Source organism: Pseudophryne corroboree, unplaced genomic scaffold (assembly GCF_028390025.1).
Source record: "Pseudophryne corroboree isolate aPseCor3 unplaced genomic scaffold, aPseCor3.hap2 scaffold_806, whole genome shotgun sequence".
Lineage (NCBI taxonomy): Eukaryota > Metazoa > Chordata > Amphibia > Anura > Myobatrachidae > Pseudophryne > Pseudophryne corroboree.
This window is the reverse complement of record NW_026970385.1, coordinates 190,025-200,997: the sequence shown is the minus strand read 5'-3', so window position 1 is coordinate 200,997 and position 10,973 is coordinate 190,025. Positions and strand designations below refer to the sequence as shown.

Genomic DNA, 10,973 nt, shown 5'->3' with positions numbered 1-10,973 from the left:
AAGGTGTTGATAATAGTAAGAAAAAGAGGAGTAAGAACAATTCTCATTGTTCCAGATTGGCCGCGAAGGACCTGGTATCCAGATCTGCAGGAAATGCTCACAGAAGATCCGTGGCCACTTCCTCTAAGACAGGACCTGTTGCAACAGGGGCCCTGTCTGTTCCAAGACTTACCGCGGCTGCGTTTGACGGCATGGCGGTTGAACGCCGGATCCTAGCGGAAAAGGGTATTCCAGATGAGGTCATTCCTACGCTAATAAAGGCTAGGAAGGACGTGACATCTAAACATTATCACTGTATATGGCGAAAATATGTTTCTTTGTGTGAGGCCAGGAATGCTCATACGTAAGAATTCCACCTGGGCCACTTCCTTCACTTCCTACAAACTGGAGTGAATTTGGGCCTAAAATTAGGCTCTATTAAGGTTCAGATTTTGGCCTTATCCATTTTCTTTCAAAAGGAATTGGCCTCTCTTCCTGAAGTAAGTACAAACTTTTGTGAAGGGAGTACTGCATATTCAGCCTCCTTTTGTACCTCCGGTGGTCCCTTGGGACCTTAACGTGGTGTTAAGGTTATGGTTTGAACCACTTAAAATGGTGGAGTTTAAATATCTCACTTGGAAGGTGGTCATGTTATTAGCCTTGGCTTCCGCTAGGCGAGTGACGGAATTAGCAGCTTTATCACATAAAATCCCCTATCTGGTTTTCCATATGGATAGAGCGGAATTGCAGACCCGTCCTCAATTCCTGCTAAAAGTGGACTCATCCTTTCATATGAACCAACCTATTGTGGTGCCTGTGGCTACGCGTGACTTGGAGGATTCCGAGTCCCTTGATGTGGTCAGGGCTTTGAAAATTTACGTGGCCAGAACGGCTAGAGTCAGAAAAACAGAAGCACTGTTTGTCCTGTATGCAGCCAACAAGATTGGCACCCCTGCTTCAAATCAGACTATTGCTCTCTGGATCTGTAACACGATTCAGCAGGCGCATTCTATGGCGGGATTGCCGTTGCCTAATTCAGTCAAGGCCCATTCCACTAGGAAGGTGGGCTCTTCTTGGGCAGCTGCCCGGGGGTCTCGGCACTACAGCTGTGCCGAGCTGCTACTTGGTCGGGTTCAAACACCTTTGCAAAGTTCTATAAGTTTGATACCCTGGCTGAGGAGGACCTCCTGTTTGCTCAATCGGTGCTGCAGAGTCATCCGCAGGAGCCCGTTTGGGAGCTTTGGTATAATCCCCATGGTCCTTACGGAGTCCCCAGCATCTTTTAGGACGTAAGAGAAAATAAGATTTTAAACCTACCGGTAAATCTTTTTCTCGTAGTCCGTAGAGGATGCTGGGTGCCCGTCCCAAGTGCGGACTACTTCTGCAAGACTTGTATATAGTTATTGCTTACATAAGGGTTATATGTTAGTTTTCATCGGTCTTGGACTGATGCTATGTTGTTTTCATACTGTTAACTGGGTAGTATATCACAAGTTATACGGTGTGATTGGTGTGGCTGGTATGAATCTTGACCTTGGATTAACAAAAATCCTTTCCTCGTACTGTCCGTCTCCTCTGGGCACAGTTTCTCTAACTGAGGTATGGAGGAGGGGCATAGAGGGAGGAGCCAGTGCACACCCAGATCTAAAGTCTTTCTTAAAGTGCCCATGTCTGCTGCGGAGCCCGTCTATCCCCCATGGTCCTTACGGAGTCCCCATCATCCTCTACGGACTACGAGAAAAAAAATTTACCGGTAGGTTTAAAATGTTATTTTTTTCTCTGCAACCCACTGCTAAATTGTGCTTCCTAGCTGTTTTTTATAAAATCACTTAATTAAATCTGGGAGAACAATCTTCATGACAATAGTATCTCCTATGCAAAATAAGTATGATTTGGGATAGGGCTGGGGAGGGCCGTTGCTCAGGCACATCTCTGTCAAGTAAAGGAGATTCAACTGAGGCAGCACAAGGGAACTCTCATCTGGGGACAACAACTGCAGGGAGAACACATATTTTCAGATGAACATGGGGTGGCAGAAGGCTGCCTAATACTGAAGCACCCCCAAACAACAAACCAAATGCAACAACTAGTGCAAGCATTCCTGGGGGATGGCCTGCAGCAGATGGATTTGAATATGGTGATGTCATCCAAGCAGTGGGTCAAAGTTGGCTTCAACCCTCGTCTGCATATGAAAAGAGAAAAGGAGCGTGCAGGGCATGGAGGCCTTTTGTGGTGCTTGGATGACCCCTAGTTCGCATTAAGCACCCCCACCCTCCTTCGGTGTGGGGCTCATGTTGGCCATTCCCCAGCCCCTGAAGCATTCAAGCTGATTTCTTGCAGCAGCTGGGCACTGTAACAGCTCCAGAGCTGCTCTGTAAAGCAAGTAAAAGGGTGTGGGCCCTGCAGCACTACCTGTAGTTTGCATTGTGCATTGGGAGGCACAAAGTAAGCAGACGGGAGGAGAAGTCAGGATAGTGCACAAGGGTATAGAAGGGAGGGGCTCAAGAAAAAAGAAGTGGAACCAGACAGCAAACTAGGCTGGAGAGAGACCTGAGACAAAGAGATCTGAATTACATGAGAGCCGACCAGGGAAAACTCAAATTATGCAGTCAAGTTTCCCACATTTGGGGAAATCGCAGGGGCAGCACACCCAGAGTGCAATGGGTGAGCCTTGCCCTGGGAGAAGCAACTTCATGATCATAGTATCTCACCTGGCAGGTAAGTAGGAGTTGGGCTAGAGCTGGGGAGGGTCGCTGCTCGGGCACCCCCCTGTCAAGTGAAGGAGATCCAACTGAGGCAGCACAAGGGAACTCTCGAAAGAAGAACAAGGCTAGAGGAAGATCTGAGACAAAGAAATCTGACTTTTACCAGAGCTGACCAGAGGAAAGCACAAACACAGTCCCCCACTACCACAAATAATGCAGTCGAGTTTCCCACATTTGGGGAAATCACAGGGGTCAGCATACCCAGAATGCAATGAATGAACCTAACCCTGGGAGAACAATCTTCATGACCATGGTATCTCCTATGCAAAATAAGTATGATTTGGGATAGGGCTGGGGAGGGCCGTTGCTCAGGCACATCTCTGTCAAGTAAGTTGCATTTGATTTGTTGTTTGGGGGTGCTTCAGTATTAGGCAGCCTTCTGCCCTACCATGTTCATCTGAAAATATGTGTTCTCCCTGCAGTTGTTGTCCCCAGATGAGAGTTCCCTTGTGCTGCCTCAGTTGAATCTCCTTTTGGAGAAGACCTCAATAAGATTGTAGCTGATCTGGCTACTGCTAAAACAGCTTGCCTACCTAGTATGACTCCTACCACGCAGAAGGCTAAAAGTACTTTTCTTGGCCCTTTCATCCTCCAGGTAAAGCGTACCCAAGGTCAGGCATACCCAAAGCAAGCTCATGTTTCCAGACCTGCCAAGCCCAGACTGAAGCAATCCTGGGCTGCCCATCAGCCTGCTTCCAAAACGGACAAGCCTGCCGCATGACGGTGCAGGCCTCCCTCTGGGGGATCCCAGGGTGGGGGGCCCGACTTCTAGGTTTGGCAAAGAAAGGTATAATTCTAAGCTAGAGAATTCTGTTTGGAGCTCACCTTGTACTTTGTGAAGAAATAATCAGCATTGTGGCTGAGCAGATACATGTAGTGTGTGGCTGCAAACTGCATGGATCTGCTGCGTTGTAATGCTGATTCTTTTTTTTTGCAAAGTACCAATAGCTTCATATAATGTTCACAATTTTTATGCAGGATCAAATAGCTCAATAGGTAGGGTGTTTGGTTAGAATTCAACAGGTTATAGGTTTGAATCCTGGGTATGGTAGTTTGAGATGTGTTATTTAATAAAGTATGTTGTTCTGACTGCCGGCATCCTATCACCTGGGATATCATACTAAATAAATGGAGTTGATAAAAAATTTTTTTTTTTTTTAACTAGGGACAATTTCCAGATACTTCTCTTTATAACTGAGATTGCCCCCTGGAACTTCACATCAGTTGACAACTATGCATGAGTGGGCAGTGCTTGCCCTGGATCTGTCCACCCATTTATGTGCCGCCATAAAATAAAGCATGACTAACAGTTATCCTGGGCGTACACTACACAATTATCTGTCAGGCTATCTATCCAGTCTGGATGGATGGAATGAAAATCTGGTAATGTATAGGAGCAAATGTCAATTAACCATTTGCTCCCAAACACTAGAAAAGTGGTCAAAAATGGTCATTACACAAATTGGTTAAACCCAAAATTTAACCAATTTGTTTAGGGGACCATTTTTGTCCATTTTTTAGTGTTTGAGAGTAAATCGTTGATGGTCATTTGCTCACATAGATAACCGGATTTCTATTCCAACCAGCCAGTGTTGGAGAGATGGTCTGCCAGATTACATAATGCATACCAGAGCCATAACTAGACTTTTTGGTGCCCTGTGACAGAGAATTATATGCCCTCCCCCCCATTTTTGCAATATGGACAAAAGGCGCATGCCTTGTGGGGAAGGGGCATAACAAGATTGGTCTCAGAGAAAGCACATGAGATATGAAGATATATCTAGTATACTTGACACTCAATGGTTTGTGGTATTGCAGGGGTGCCCTCCTTAAATGCATATACAGTCACACATGGCATGTTTGTGTAAATGGCATATCAGCAGTCAGCACTAACTGGTGACATGCCATTTGTACAAGTAAGCCATGTGTGACTAATATATAAACATACTTTATTAAATAACACCTCAAACTATCATACCCAGGATTCAAACCTATAACCTGTTAAATTCTAATCAAACACCCTACCCATTGAGCTACTTGATCCTGCATCTATTCTAACCTCCAAAAACAGATTCAGTTGCATTTTCCAGCGTGTTTTGTTTGCGCCTTTGCAAATGTCTTACATCGACAAACTTATTTAGTACTATTTTGCAAATAGGGTTACATTGTCGCAACATTGTGTTCCCTAATTGCTTGATTTTTTAAATGCAAAAATTGATAAAGACACCTGATAATTGCTCTGTGGAGTCTTCTTTTGTGTCTACTTCTTATCTACATTTAATTCCCTACCTATAATCAAGGCATTTTTAAATGCTGGGTGCTGCCAGGACGTGAGGCCTACCTAGTCTTTAGATCTGAATTTGAATGTACTTGTGAACTAACTTAATTTCCTACTTCTAAACTCATTCCTAAATTCACTACTTACATTAATCCTGTAGTTGGGCATTTTGAGCCTTCAATTGTGGGCATTGTTTTGTGTCCAGACCAGCAGCTGGTGGTGTGCATTTGCTGGAAAGGCATCGAAGACCTCCGATATGCTGCATCTCCTGATGTGTGTCTGCCTCAAGTGGCTGTCAGCAAATGCATGCTAGACACCCCATTCCAAGCTGATTGTGACATCACGGAACATGCATCATAGAACAGGCATGCTAGAACATGGGTCTTCAACCTGCGACCCTCCAGCTGCTGTGGAACTACATATCCCAGCATGCCCTGCCTCAGTTTTAGCATACCTTAATAGCAAAACTGTGGCAGGGCATGCTGGGATGTGTAGTTTCACAGCAGCTGGAGGGCCACAGGATGAAGACCCATGTGCTAGAACCAAACCGCAGGTACATTGAATGCTAGCAAGCTGAATGTTTAAATCCTTTTTGTTCCGCAGCATTCCAATGCGGAAGATTCCATGGAACCAGAGATTATTCCATTGAGAAGGACATGCTGCCTGGATGACTGCACTGTGCAAATTAAATCACGGAGCCAGTTGGCTTGTGGGTGGCTCTGGTGACTGGGTGGTTGGGTGGGCGGTGTGTCGGAGGTGGAGCACATGCAAATGAATGTGTATCATCCAGCTAGTGAGAGAGAAAACTCATGCAGGAGTGTGCCTGCTTGTCAGTGAGTTATGCACCTTGCCAGACGTCAAATCTACATGGAGCAACTGGAGGGGACAAGAGCAGGTTTGGAAAATATACACAGAAGAGCATATATGCTGGCGCATTCTCCATGATTGTGTCAGCTTATGTTTTGGTGCACTGCACTTTCCTCCACTAAGTTTTAGCCATTTTGTTTAAACGCAAGTGTAGTTGCTTCTCGCTCTTTTGGCTGTGATATTGTATTGTGGTTGAAGAGTCTGCTGGAGGGATTGTTTTCTTCATTGGCGAGAGACTGAAGATATTCCAGGATGGAAGGCTTGGGAACACTATCCGTTTTTCAGTTGTGGAAGAGTTGAAAGACCGGATTGGACTACATTCTATAGTAAAGGGTATCTTTGTATTTATTAATCCTCCCTTTATATGTGTCTGTCTTTCAATAAAGCTTTGGGCTTGTGATTCCGTCACCCTCTTACACTCCACACCCATAGCCTTATTAACTATTGTATTGTTTAAATGTATAGTGCAGTTCATGATTTATAGTGTAGGCTGACCTGTACTGTAGTTCTTGAACTGTACTATACCGACAGCATTTGTATTGTGTTTTGGCTGTGCTGCAACACAGTACTTATGTGTGTAATGTTTATGTATGTTTTTTTGCTTCTTTATGTCAATAAAGACTGCTTTTTCAATCCAATATCTGAAAACAATCAATGTTTATCTTTGATGGCAATAGAAGTGGTATGATATTTGCTGCTTTTGAAAGGCAATATCTGATATGTCCCCTATCTGGGAACCATATATTAAATGGCTTTTCAGAAAAGGGAGATGGGAGAAGAGCTTTCAGTACTTGTAGGACCGATGCACATTTCCTATTCTAGCCTCCAAAAACAGATTCAGTTGCATTTTCCAGCGTGTTTTGGATGCGCCTTTGCAAATGTCTTACATCGACAAACTTATTTAGTACTATTTTGCAAATAGGGTTACATTGTTGCAACATTGTGTTCCCTAATTGCTTGATTTTTTAAATGCAACAATTGATAAAAACACCTGATAACTGCTCTGCGGAGTCTTATTTTGTGTCTACTTCTTATCTACATTTAATTCCGTACCTCTAATCAAGGCATTTTTAAATGCTGGCGGCTGCCAGGACGTGAGGCCTACCTAGACTTTAGATCTGAATTTGAATGTACTTGTGAACTAACTTAATTTCCTACTTCTAAATTCATTCCTAAATTCACTACTTACATGAATCCTGTAGTTGGGCATTTTGGGACTTCGATTGTGGGCATTGTTTTGTGTCCAGACCAGCAGCAGGTGGTGTGCATTTGCTGGAAAGGCATCGAAGACCTCCGATATGCTGCATCTCCTGATGTGTGTCTCCCTCAAGTGGCTGTCAGCAAATGCCTGCTAGACACCCCATTCCAAGCTGATTGTGACATCACGGAACATGCATCATAGAACAGGCATGCTAAAACATGGGTCTTCAACCTGCGACCCTCCAGCTGCTGTGGAACTACACATCCCAGCATGCCCTGCCTCAGTTTTAGCATACCTTATAGCAAAACTGTGGCAGGGCGTGCTGGGATGTGTAGTTTCACAGCAGCTGGAGGGCCACAGGATGAAGACCCATGTGCTAGAGCCAAGCCGCAGGTACATTGAATGCTAGCAAGCTGAATATTTAAATCCTTTTTGTTCCGCAGCATTCCAATGCGGAAGATTCCATGGAACCAGAGATCCTTCCATTGAGAAGGACATGCTGCCTGGATGACTACACTGTGCAAATTAAATCACGGAGCCAGTTGGTTTGTGGGTGGCTCTGGTGACTGGGTGGTTGGGTGGGTGGTGTGTCGGAGGTGGAGCACATGCAAATGATTGTGTATCATCCAGCTAGTGAGAGTGAAAACTCATGCAGGAGTGTGCCTGCTTGTCAGTGGGTTATGCACCTTGCCAGACGTTAAATCTACATAGAGCAGCTGGAGGGGACAAGAGCATGTTTGCAAAATATAGATAGAAGAGCATATATGCTGGCGCATTCTCCATGATTGTGTCAGCTTATGTTTTGGTGCACTGCACTTTCCTCCACTAAGTTTTAGCCATTTTTGTTAAGCTCAAGTGTAGTTGCTTCTCGGCCTTTTGGCTGTGATCTTGTATTGTGGTTGAAGGGTCTGCTGGAGGGAGGGATTGCTTTCTTCATTGGCGAAAGACCAAAGATATTCCAGGATGGAAGGCTTGGGAACACTATCTGTTTTTCAGTTGTGGAAGAGCACAGAGGTCGGATTGGACTACATTCTATAGTAAAGGATGTCTTTCTATTTATTAAACCTCCCCTTATATGTGTCAGTCTTTCAATAAAGCTTCGGGCTTGTGATTCCCTCACCCTCTTACACTCCACACCCATAGCCTTATTAACTGTTGTATTATTGTACAGTTTAAATGTATAGTGCAGTTCATGATTTATAGTGTAGGCTGGCCTGTGCTGTAGTTCTTGAACTGTACTATACCATCAGCATTTCTATTGTGTTTTGGCTGTGCCGCAACGCGGTACTTATGTGTGTAATGTTTATGTATGTTTTTTTGCTTCTTTATGTGCATCGGTCCTACAAGTAATGAAAGCTCTTCTCCCATCTCCCTTTTCTGAAAAGCCATTTAATATATGGTTCCCAGATAGGGGACATATCAGATATTGGATTTCAAAAGCATCAAATATCATACCACTTTTATTGCCATCAAAGATAAACATTGATTGTTTTCAGATATTGGCTTGAAAAGCAGTCTTTATTGACATAAAAAAAAAACATACATAAACATTGCACACATAAATACAGTGTTGCAGCACAGCCAAAACACAATACAAATGCTGACGGTATAGTACAGTTCAAGAACTACAGCACAGGCCAGTCTACACTATAAATCATGAACTGCACTATACATTTAAAGTATACAATAATACAACAGTTAATAAGGCTATGGGTGTGGAGTGTAAGAGGGTGAGGGATTCACAAAACCGAAGCTTTATTGTAACACAGACACATATAAGGGGAGGGTCAATAAATAGAAAGATATCCTTTACTATAGAATGTAGTCCAATCCGACCTCTGTGCTCTTCCACAACTGAAAAACAGATAGTGTTCCCATGCCTTCCATCCTGGAATATCTTTGGTCTTTCGCCAATGAAGAAAACAATCCCTCCCTCCAGCAGACCCTTCAACCACGATACAAGATCACAGCCAAAAGGCCGAGAAGCAACTACACTTGAGCTTAACAAAAATGGCTAAAACTTAGTGGAGGAAAGTGCAGTGCACCAAAACATAAGCTGACACAATCATGGAGAATGCGCCAGCATATATGCTCTTCTATCTATATTTTGCAAACCTGCTCTTGTCCCCTCCAGCTGCTCTATGTAGATTTAACGTCTGGCAAGGTGCATAACCCACTGACAAGCAGGAACACTCCTGCATGAGTTTTCTCTCTCACTAGCTGGATGATACACAATCATTTGCATGCGCTCCACTTCCGACACACCACCCACCCAACCACCCAGTCACCAGAGCCACCCACAAGCCAACTGGCTCCGTGATTTAATTTGCACAGTGTAGTCATCCAGGCAGCATGTCCTTCTCAATGGAAGGATCTCTGGTTCCATGGAATCTTCCGCATTGGAATGCTGCGGAACAAAAAGGATTTAAATATTCAGCTTGCTAGCATTCAATGTACCTGCGGCTTGGCTCTAGCACATGGGTCTTCATCCTGTGGCCCTCCAGCTGCTGTGAAACTACACATCCCAGCATGCCCTGCCACAGTTTTGCTATTAAGGTATGCTAAAACTGAGGCAGGGCATGCTGGGATGTGTAGTTCCACAGCAGCTGGAGGGTCGCAGGTTGAAGACCCATGTTTTAGCATGCCTGTTCTATGATGCATGTTCCATGATGTCACAATCAGCTTGGAATGGGGTGTCTAGCAGGCATTTGCTGACAGCCACTTGAGGGAGACACACATCAGGAGATGCAGCATATCGGAGGTCTTCGATGCCTTTCCAGCAAATGCACACCACCTGCTGCTGGTCTGGACACAAAACAATGCCCACAATCGAAGTCCCAAAATGCCCAACTACAGGATTCATGTAAGTAGTGAATTTAGGAATGAATTTAGAAGTAGGAAATTAAGTTAGTTCACAAGTACATTCAAATTCAGATCTAAAGACTAAACACAAAACACAAAATAAGACTCCACAGAGCAATTATCAGGTGTCTTTATCAATTGTTGCATTTAAAAAATCAAGCAATTAGGGAACACAATGTTGCGACAATGTAACCCTATTTGCAAAATAGTACTAAATAAGTTTGTCGATGTAAGACATTTGCAAAGGCGCAAACAAAACACGCTGGAAAATGCAACTGAATCTGTTTTTGGAGGTTAGAAAAGATGCAGGATCAAGTAGCTCCATGGGTAGGGTGTTTGATTAGAATTCAACAGGTTATAGGTTTGAATCCTGGGTATGATAGTTTGAGGTGTTATTTAATAAAGCATGTTTATATATTATTCACACATGGCTTACTTGTACAAATGGCATGTCACCAGTTAGTGCTGACTGCTGATATGCCATTTGCACTAAAACAAATTAAAATGGTAAAAGTTATTGTACTTTAAGTAAAAATAAAAGCTAAAATATCAATCCCAGTTTTGGATTACTTTAATGAACAAAAAAAAAATGCATATAGCAAAGGATAGTTTCAATCTGCCTACCTCTGGGTTATGGACCCAGCATGCTTCCATTACAGTACTCTGCTGCACATGTAAGTGCAAGAGATCCTGAAGCACTCACTCATCATGGGAAAGTACCAATGTGTTTCTTCATTGGTTGATGGAAGAAACATCTTACAAAAACTCTCCACATTATTGACTTTTTAAAATGTTTCTAGGAATCGTTCTAGATGAATGCTTATTAGCCTTTGTCAGTATGGACTTTTACAAAGTGTTGCTGTGGCGCAATCAGTTACTGTGTAAGGCTATTAACCAAAAGGTTGGTGGTTCAATCCCACCCAGGGACGTAATTGACCTTGTTATCAGATTTTGGTGATCTTTATGTAGACAAGTGAAAATTTCAAACCCCCTCTTATGGTGTAGGGTACCTGGCCTTCTC

General features: G+C 43.6%; 2 non-coding genes across 2 annotated transcripts; both read right to left on the bottom strand.

Moving 5' to 3' along the window:
* Positions 1–2,542: 2,542 nt before the first annotated feature.
* LOC135041951 (U1 spliceosomal RNA) lies at positions 2,543–2,705 on the bottom strand. Its single transcript, XR_010235295.1, has one exon. It is a non-coding gene; the product is annotated as a U1 spliceosomal RNA (small nuclear RNA).
* Positions 2,706–2,857: 152 nt separating this feature from the next.
* LOC135041964 (U1 spliceosomal RNA) lies at positions 2,858–3,021 on the bottom strand. The gene has a single exon (XR_010235306.1). It is a non-coding gene; the product is annotated as a U1 spliceosomal RNA (small nuclear RNA).
* Between the last annotated feature and the right edge of the window lie 7,952 nt (positions 3,022–10,973).